A 9,426-nucleotide genomic window follows, 5' to 3' on the forward strand; every position below is an offset into this window, starting at 1 on the left:
AGCTTGTTGAATAGGTCCTCCATCTTGGATTGGTTGATTAGCATACAATTCAACTGCTTATGTTGTAATTAGCATGCTGCAGTGTTTACCTTGTTTTCACGGCAGTGTGCACCGCTTACTGAGCCCAAAACATTGCTCTAGTATTAAATGGACTGCGTAGGCTTTATTGAATCTGGCTGACCATTTTTTTTTATAGGAACACTATGGGTCTTAATCAGTACATTAATGTACAAAGGCTGAGTTTCAACAATCTGCCTAGCAATGCTTCAATCCATAATGCACTGAATTACCTGTTTATAAAGTCAGCATCACAAAATATAGCATTCTAAGTGTTTTGGGAACTTTATTAACTGTACAGGGGAAAGGTAAGGGGACTTGTTCCCCAATGAAAAATGTTTATTTTGTGAAATTCCTGTACAACAGTTATTTAGTTGATGAGCTGAAATATTAATTATTTTGTCTATTCTTCTTATCAATTAATACATTTTGCCAACAGTTTCAACTTCAATGAGTTATACTTTCTCAGATAGCTATAAACAACAGGGACTAAACCCAAATATTTTATTTGCAGCACTTGGCAGATTCAAAAGGATCATATCGTTTTTATGTGACATATTTTTGCCAAGAGTAACTCTAAAAAAATGAATATTAGTACAGACATTACATTAAGGCATGCTAGACACAGCCATTTTTAGAGTTAATGTATTTCAATTGCATTTTGAGATCTCCCTTACTTCAGTTGACAATTTTGCTTGCATTGCCTTTGCAGGAATTCTAATTACCAGTTTGGGAAACATCAGAATTAATGTCCACATCATTGTCTTTCCTCCTGGTGATTTTTTATTTTTCACTGGGACTGACAAAAAATCTTGGCTGGTATTCATAATCTGGGGGTTGCGGTTTTCTATGAATCCTGCATGGATATGTAAATAAGGTAAGTAAAAGGCATTTACTGTAAATATGGAAAACTGAACTTTTTTTAAAACACATTTTGCAAAAGAGTAAGTTGTATAAAGGTCAGCACCAACTGGGAGATCATGTCTGTTTACTCTGAAGAGAGGTTTCAACTGGCTGAATTCTCGTGTGTACTACCTCTACCAGAACATCTTCAACCAAGCTCTGAAGACCCATTTCTGTGAGGCTTGCCAGGCTGCCCATTGCATAGTGCCTGCAGGACTGACGCCTGCACTAACTTACTAGAAGATTCCACCGATCTTTCAATTTGTTGTTGCTTCTAGCAATAATAGCTAATTTCTTCTTCAGCTATGATTAAAAGAGAGAAGGCAATTCTTGTTTACCTGTATTTGCATTTCTTAGGCATATAAATATAAATATGTCTTTATTCCTGTCTAGGCAATAACTACTTTTCGTTTTATTTTTCATTTTCCCTTGCATATGCATAGCTGTATAAATTAATACAATACTGTGCCAATATTCCTTATTATTCAAGAAGAAAATAATAAATATGAAATGTGTGTGGAATATTGTTTTCAAAATAAATGAACACCGTGTTCTGGTCTAACTAACTTACAAACAGAGAAATGTAGCAATTCTTGGAAGTTTGTATTTCCTTTTCTGCACAAATGTCTCAGATTTAATAGGTAATATTGAAGGAAAAAAAACATGTTCTCAATAAAGTTTGTGCTTGTCATTCAGTACGTACTGCAAACCCTACCTCCCTCCCCCAATCTGCAATCTAATTAGTAGGGTGTGGTGTGTGAGACTTTGGCCATGTTGTACATGCAGTTAGAAATACTTCTTGATCAAACAGCTGTGTTAAGCTGTTTTATTTACATTTCTGAGGCCTACACAAAGCTGGCTTCATCTAATGTAACTATTGTAACTCTTTTCATGCAATGATGTTGTTTGTCTTTCGGCTTTTTCCCAGTAAGGGGTCACCACAACGGAACTCCAGTCCACTAATGATTGGCAGTAGATTTTTACGAAACGCCGAGGTGCCAGCTCGACGCCCAACCTTCAACGAAGGCACTCCCATTTACGCATGCATGTCTTTTGAATGCTACCCAACTGGGGGGAGGACATGCAGACTCCACACAAAAGGCACACTTAAGCCAAGTCGAGAATCGAACGGGAGAACCTCTTGCTGTGAGGTAACAATGCTACCGCTGTACCACCGTGGTTTTCATGCAGTGATAATAAACTATAAATGTGCAATTGCAATTTTTATTTCATAACTTTGTAAATCCAGTCAGCATTATTAGTATCTGTAACCTAGTGCATGATTTACAGAGTTACACATACAGATTATTTTAATGCACTTATGTGACATTTGTATATATTACTAAAATCTGTTAACATATTACTGATACACCTGTTTGTTCAAAACATGCATGTATGATTACAAACATGATCATGTTTTCTTATGCCTTTCATAATAGAAGTATAAGTAGTATTTTCAGTTACACAGATCTGTATTTTCAAATAGTTATATTTATGCAAAGTTATTTTTTTTAATATGACTCAATTAAGAAGCCAAATATTTGATTTTACTTACTATAAAATTCTGGTCTTCTCGCTGCAGCCTGGTCTATCCAGTAAACCAGCTGGTCAGCCTTACACTTCTGCAAGGCTTTATACACTGCTGGCTGGAGTGGGTTGTACCTGTCAGGTTTGACAGTGGTCACCCAACTGCTGCCAGCTTTCCATGTGCTATGTCTCGTGCACGTCAGTCTTCTCCAGGTATGAATCATGCAAACGGTAAAGCATGATCAAGGTCTCTTTATCAGACCAGCTAGGAGGGTAGCCTCGTGCCTTTGCAGGTGTCGCCATCTTTCATAGAGCTAGAACAAGAATGAGGAAAGTATAGTTAGGGATTAGGCCACTCCCTGACAGGTGTGACATCATCTTAACCAAACCCTTTTTGCTAGCATGGTCATTACAACAGCTATTGATGCAACTGGCAAGTTTGGGGTAATGAAAACTGCTTTGTCACATATTGATTTTTCTTAAAGGAAAACACTTACCATCTTCCAGCATTTTTAATGCTTATTGGTAAAAGTTATTTGTTTTGTACCCTAACAGCAGTATGTGTCATGTAGTACAGCATAATTTATTTATTTATTTATTTATTTTGGGGGGGGGGGGTAAATGTCAATAATGTATGTGATTTTTTTTCAGTTTTATGAATTTATAATTTGCTTGAGTTGCTAGGGTGTGACACACAATGTTCGATGGGCAAGAATTAAGCTTCGAATTGCTGCAAACCTGACATTCAAATGACTCCATTTTTCTTCAAACTACATTCTTATTTTGGCTAATCTAGGGCCATTCATGCATTCTGTGGGAACCATGGAATAGCTGCAGAGTGCTGCAGACTTCAGAACTGTCTGCAGCAAGTCCAAGTCATTTTGAAATAAGTTTATGTAATGCTGGATCTGCATTCACAATCATCAAAATGCTGAAATTCACTGATATACCTCAGACCACGTTTGCATATTACTATGATTCATAGAGATGCATATAAAATGGCCTAATTTCTATATAACACATTTAAATGGCCTTGAATTTTTGCCAATAAGTTGAGCATTGCCATATTAATTTACAAATAGCCAAGACAGAAAGAATTAGGACACTGCAGACATTAAAGTAAGGAAATATTTTTAAAATTATTATTATTATATAAGAACCACTTAAATGTGTTTCAATATTTATTTAAGGTTCACTTGCAATGAACTTAGATGATGTTGTGCATGTTATGATACCACTGATTGATGTTCTATTACTTTGAATTTGCATTTTATGACCACAGTGGGACTGATTATTGATTATAGAAAAATGATCACTACAGAAATGTAATTTACTGATTACACATACATGGGTATAAATGTAGTAATTTACTACAGAGCCTTTACTGTTTTAAAGACATAAACAGGCACATGTGATAAATCTGATCTTTTGGTAATGACTCTAAAAAAAACATGGCAGCATTAGCAGTAAATGCCAATAGCAGAGGATAAGGTAAGGATGCTTTTGGTGACAAAAATAATCAAATGAGCTGTAGTTACCAAATATTACACTTTGGCAAGGATATATTGAAATTTCTGTTAGGTAGTCATAACAGTTTGTGTTAAGTAACAGTTACTGTGGGGGCAGGAATAGATGGCCAGTGTTTTATTCTTTTAAAAGTTGATTACATCCATACATTACTGTCACACTTTCTGTCTTTGGTTCTTTTTTCCTTTTATACATGTGGTATCTATGGAGAATAAGGGATCAAACAACAGAAAGGATAACTTCAGCATGAGGAAAATAGTGTCATCATGGAAGCACTCAAGACATATAGAAAACTTATTTTTGGTAAAACAGGGCCTAGACAAGCTGAGAGGAACAAGGTCTAGTGTCAAGTAGTTAATGAAATCAATGCAGATGAAGGCAGAAACTAAGTACTGGCACAGTACAAGAAAATGGTAAATGTAATGGTAGCACTTGTTAGAAGAAAGGCCAGGTCAAAAGCAATTTTGTGTAGCACTTTTGGGGGAGGGGCCTCTGAATCTTATTCAATTAATGTCAGATGATGATTACCTTTGTCAATCCATGGGGATGACTATGAGACAGAAGATAGTGCCACAGGAATAATTAGAGGTGGTGTTGACACTGCTATATCTTACCAATGTCTGCAGCAGCAGCAACACTTACTTGCTCATGAAGGATGCTTTAAAATCATTAACACTCAGCTATTCAAAGAACTCAGTGCTGACAAGGAATGATGCAACAAAACATGTCAGAATTCATTATTATCAGGTGTGCGTCACACATCAGAAAATAATGGAAATTAGGGCAGTGGGAATCCTATCCCCACCCATAAGCATACTTTATGTATGCTGCATAATAATAATAATAATAATAATAATAATAATAATAATAATAATAATAATAATAATTATTATTATTATTATTATTATGCTTTGTAATAATTTCTTTACAGAGTCAACATCAGAAATAAACAATTCAACTATAGCAATAAATTTGGATGATGTCAACAGCAGAATGGGTATTGCTGCAGCTAATGATGATAACATAATTATATTTTTCAGGCTGCCTGAGGGAAGTGGCAGGCAGTCTCCAAGTGTAACGGCAGGTTCTCTCACCATTTAACATGTTATTAACTCTGCAGAAAGTGACAATGCAACTCAGAGTCAAGAACATCTTGACATATGATTTGCGGATGTACTGGAGAAAGACCCCTGCACCACTATACCAGTATCTCTAAACTCACAGCAACACTTTGAGGATGATAGATAGCAGACATTCAGAGGCCACAATGTCCTCAGTGACACCTTTATAAAAGGAGGCAGTTACAGAAATTTCTTACAGCTACCACCAGAAACACATAAAGCATTGACTGTCCAGCAGAAAATGTGCTGCAACATTGGTAAGGCTCAAAACACTGTCACAGATAGTCATCTGGAAATGATGAGTCATCCGGTGCATGGGTGATGATTTTCAGCATTACTTTCAAATGGCAGAGATCAGGGATAATGCCATGATCACACTGATGTACAAAATGGCACAGTAAGCATCAGTGGCTGCCTCCATTCTTAATCTAGTTAGGATATACCAGGGTCAAGCTGGAGTCAATCTTGCCAATGGTAGAGGAAGTGGTACTGTCAGGATGTGTGGTTTGGGGATCACATGATGCTACTATTGCTTCTCAAGAGAGTAATGCTAGTATTAAAAGTGATCAATCACAATGCATTTCAAACAGGCCATGTTAATGGTCATTTACACAAAGTAGAAACCTCCTCTAAATCAGCTGCACCATCACCTGGCCTATCAATAGGAAATGTGCATTACTCATTTGATATTAAACTACTGTGAATTAGATTCATTGACACAGCTTTCTGTTTAGTTGAAATGGGGGTTTGGGTGGGTGGAGAGGTTACATACATATGCATTTCATCCCTGTAAAACTGGTATGCAAACCACCAATGAAGATTTGGCAGAAAACGATGCTACATGGATTACCATTCCTACAGTTGGCAGATACTTAAAACATTAAAACAGTAATGAACAAATATTTTCAGAATAACTATATCATAAGCAAATGACACATTAAAATGAGTATCCTGCCATGTAAACTTACACTGTTGACACTATACTCCAAATGCACAAATGGTGATAGTTTCTGGAATTAGAATTTATTGTGTATTATTCTTATAATTAATCTCATGTGCAGAACAACAGAATAAAGTAATAAGAAATGGCATATATAAATAAAGCATTATATTAAATTTGCAAAGTGTTACTTTATGAAGTATTTCACTGTCTGTTGTCAGTATTCTTTACTTTTGTATAGCTAAGTAATCATTAAAGCAGAAGCTATTTATTACAAGAGACAAAAATGTGAATTGTTTTCTATGTGATATCTTTTGACATCATTGAATGGGACTCAGTGAGCACTCAGGCATGTCAACAAAATGAATATTATTTAAACAGATAAAAAGCTATTTTAAGGAGAGAGAATGTCAGGTGAACACTGACAGCAGAACATGCACTACACAGCATTGCCCACAGATACCATTGCATGCATCAAGTATACTCTATGTGCTTCTTACAATAAAGAAAACGCTAACCTGAATGTCATGGTGCATAGTTCTGGAGTAGATGCCACCTCTTTACTCTGCATGACTTCATGCTGTGCATGACCATGCCTCATGGGGTTTCTTACTCCTACTGTCAGCTGGTCAGCATTAGTCATAGTGGGACTAGAACTGGATGCTGCAGTGACAGCATGGGTAACTTCACTACCAAACTGGTGCATGATCGTGTTATGTAGAACACATCATGCAGTAAATATCCTGCATTCAGTAGCTGGGTCATGCTGAAGGGCACCCCAGACTCATCCAGGCACCTGCAATGGCTCTTCAGGAAGCCAAAGATCCTCTCAGAGACAATGCAGACCTAGAACAGGCATATGTTATATGTCTCCTCTGCAGATTCACTTCATTAGTTCATAAGTTCATAGATGGTTACTAGGCTAACAGCCCTAGAGCCCATACAAGCCTAGGCATATTTATCCTGAGATTCCCCAATTTTTGGTGGCTTGGTGAGTGAAGTTCACAGAGGTAGGGGTCTATGGTAGTTAATAGCAACTTTTTTTGTCCAGGGGGGATGTAGGTGCCACCCCAGTAATGAATTTCAGTTTGAAAAAGGTCAGGAAGGGGCTCTGTTATATATGAATTAAAAGCTTGTTCCACAGAAGTGGTAGTTTCTGAGAAATGCATTTATCTCTCCAGCATAATCTGTCCATTTCTGAAGCTAGGTTAAGATCCCTGGAGTGAGTGACACTCATGCACTTTGATTTATGAATGTGTAGCATTGTCTTCAGGGTCAGGTCAGAGGCTGCTCTGTAAGCCAGGCACAGTTCACACCTTAGCAACCTGTAGGAGACAGAATACAGTGACAGGGGTCTCAATCTTTCCATGTAAGACCTGCTTTGTGTACCCTGTAATTGCTTGGTGGAAACATCTGTGGTCTCTCCAATTGTTGCAGGTTTCTGGTGAGGTACATGCAAAAGGGATCATTGTATGCAGTTACTGGTCTGATGAAGGCCGAGTATAATGGAATTATATAACATCCATAGATCTAGATGCGATTCCTTTACTTATAAGATGTACCACATAGAAGGATTTCCTTACTACTGTGGACACATGGTTGTCAAAATTCAGGTTGCTATCAACCTGAGTGCCCAGATCACATACCACTGGGTCTACAGTTAGGGAGGTGTTGCGTATAATGTTATTAGAAGGGATGTCAGATTTCCAAAAGAGAATAAAATGCATTATTTTGCATTTAGCTTTAATCCATGGCTTTGGCACCAATCGGTTACTGCATTAACCCTGTCTACAATATATTAACATTGTTGGGGGACTCAGTGATTGCTCCTGACTTGCAATCATCAGCAAACCTAGCTAACCTCAGGCTGTCCAAGTTTGTCTGGAGTTCTGAGAAATAAAGTCCAAACAGTAATGGGCCCAACACAGACCCCTGTGGTATGCCACTGGTGACTGGTCTTTTGCTAGAGGTGAAATCACCCATTTTGACAGTATGTGTCCTGTTGGTGAACTAGCTGGTGACTCATCTGGTAATATAGGGGTTCATTCCCAAATTGGAGAGTTTCTCTATAATACCTGAGTGGGGCATTGTTTCAAATACCTTGGCTAGGTCAAGATAGGTGGTATTCACTGTCTTTCCCTCATCCAGGGCTCTGGTGACTTTCTCAGAGAAGTCAACCATGTTTAACAGGCATGATCTACTTTAAAAAATCCAAACTGGGTTGCGTCCAGAGTTTGGAGATTACCTATGTCCTTGTTAATAAGGTCCATAATGATTCTTTCCATGGACTTGCAGATGAGACTAGTCAAGCTTATGGACCTATAATTCCCAGGGTGGGTTGATGGTCTCCCTTTGCACAGAGGGATTACTGTTGCTGTCCGGATCCATCGTAACATAGCCAGTTCGCAGGCTGTGGTTAAACAGCGATCCAAGTGGGTCTGCTAGGTCATGTTTTAAGTTGTTTAAAAGGCAACCTGGGATGCTGTTTGGTACCATTGATGCCAAGTTTTTGGCCTTGGACAATGCCAAGATGACCTCTCTTGAGATAATATGCTGAGGAATGGTGGCAGGTATACTTTGGAGGATGACTAGAAGGGATAGGGGAGTGATGTTTGCTCCAAATCTGTCAGATAGAAGGTTGGCTATTAACTCCGGTTGAGTATGGGTGGTGCCATCCTCAACCAATTTAGCACATAGCAGGGTGTTCCCTTTTAGATTCTGGGCATAGTTAAAGAATACCTTGTGATTATCCTAAGCTAGGGAGGCTATGTTTTGCTCCATAGTTAGCTTTAGAGGACTTGACAATATTTCTAATTTGTTTGTTTAAGCTAGAGAGGGATTCCTTCCTCTGCTGAGCCAGTTCCCTCTTGTTCTTGGACATTAATTTCTTTATCTTGTTGTATAGCCTGTTTATACTAGGGGTCCACCAGGGTGGCTTGATTTTCCAGCAAGGCCTGGTTTTAATCCAGTCAGGTACATCTGATTCTATACAACTGCTTAAGTTGTTATACAGGACATTGGTGTACACCTCTGCATAAGAGTCCATCTAATCTGCATTCAAGAGGGCTTTGAAACTTCTTATACCATACTTAGTTGGAGGTAATTTGTCTATGAAAAATTCTTAAATGTTTTTGAGCTTGACAGGGTATCTTGTCTTATAATTATTGAGCAAGACTTATTTATGGTCAGATCTTACCAGGGAGGACATCACACCTGGTGGGTGCAATGATCTCCCATGTTAATGAGTAATATGTTCAGGACATTCAAACGTCCTGTGAGTGTGCCGACTAGCTGTTCGATAGTATTGGCATTGACATAGTCCAAGAACCTCTAAGCCAGCTTGTTTGTGGT

Source organism: Protopterus annectens, chromosome 7.part0 (assembly GCF_019279795.1).
Source record: "Protopterus annectens isolate FY-2018-M chromosome 7.part0, PAN1.0, whole genome shotgun sequence".
NCBI classification, from domain to species: domain Eukaryota; kingdom Metazoa; phylum Chordata; order Ceratodontiformes; family Protopteridae; genus Protopterus; species Protopterus annectens.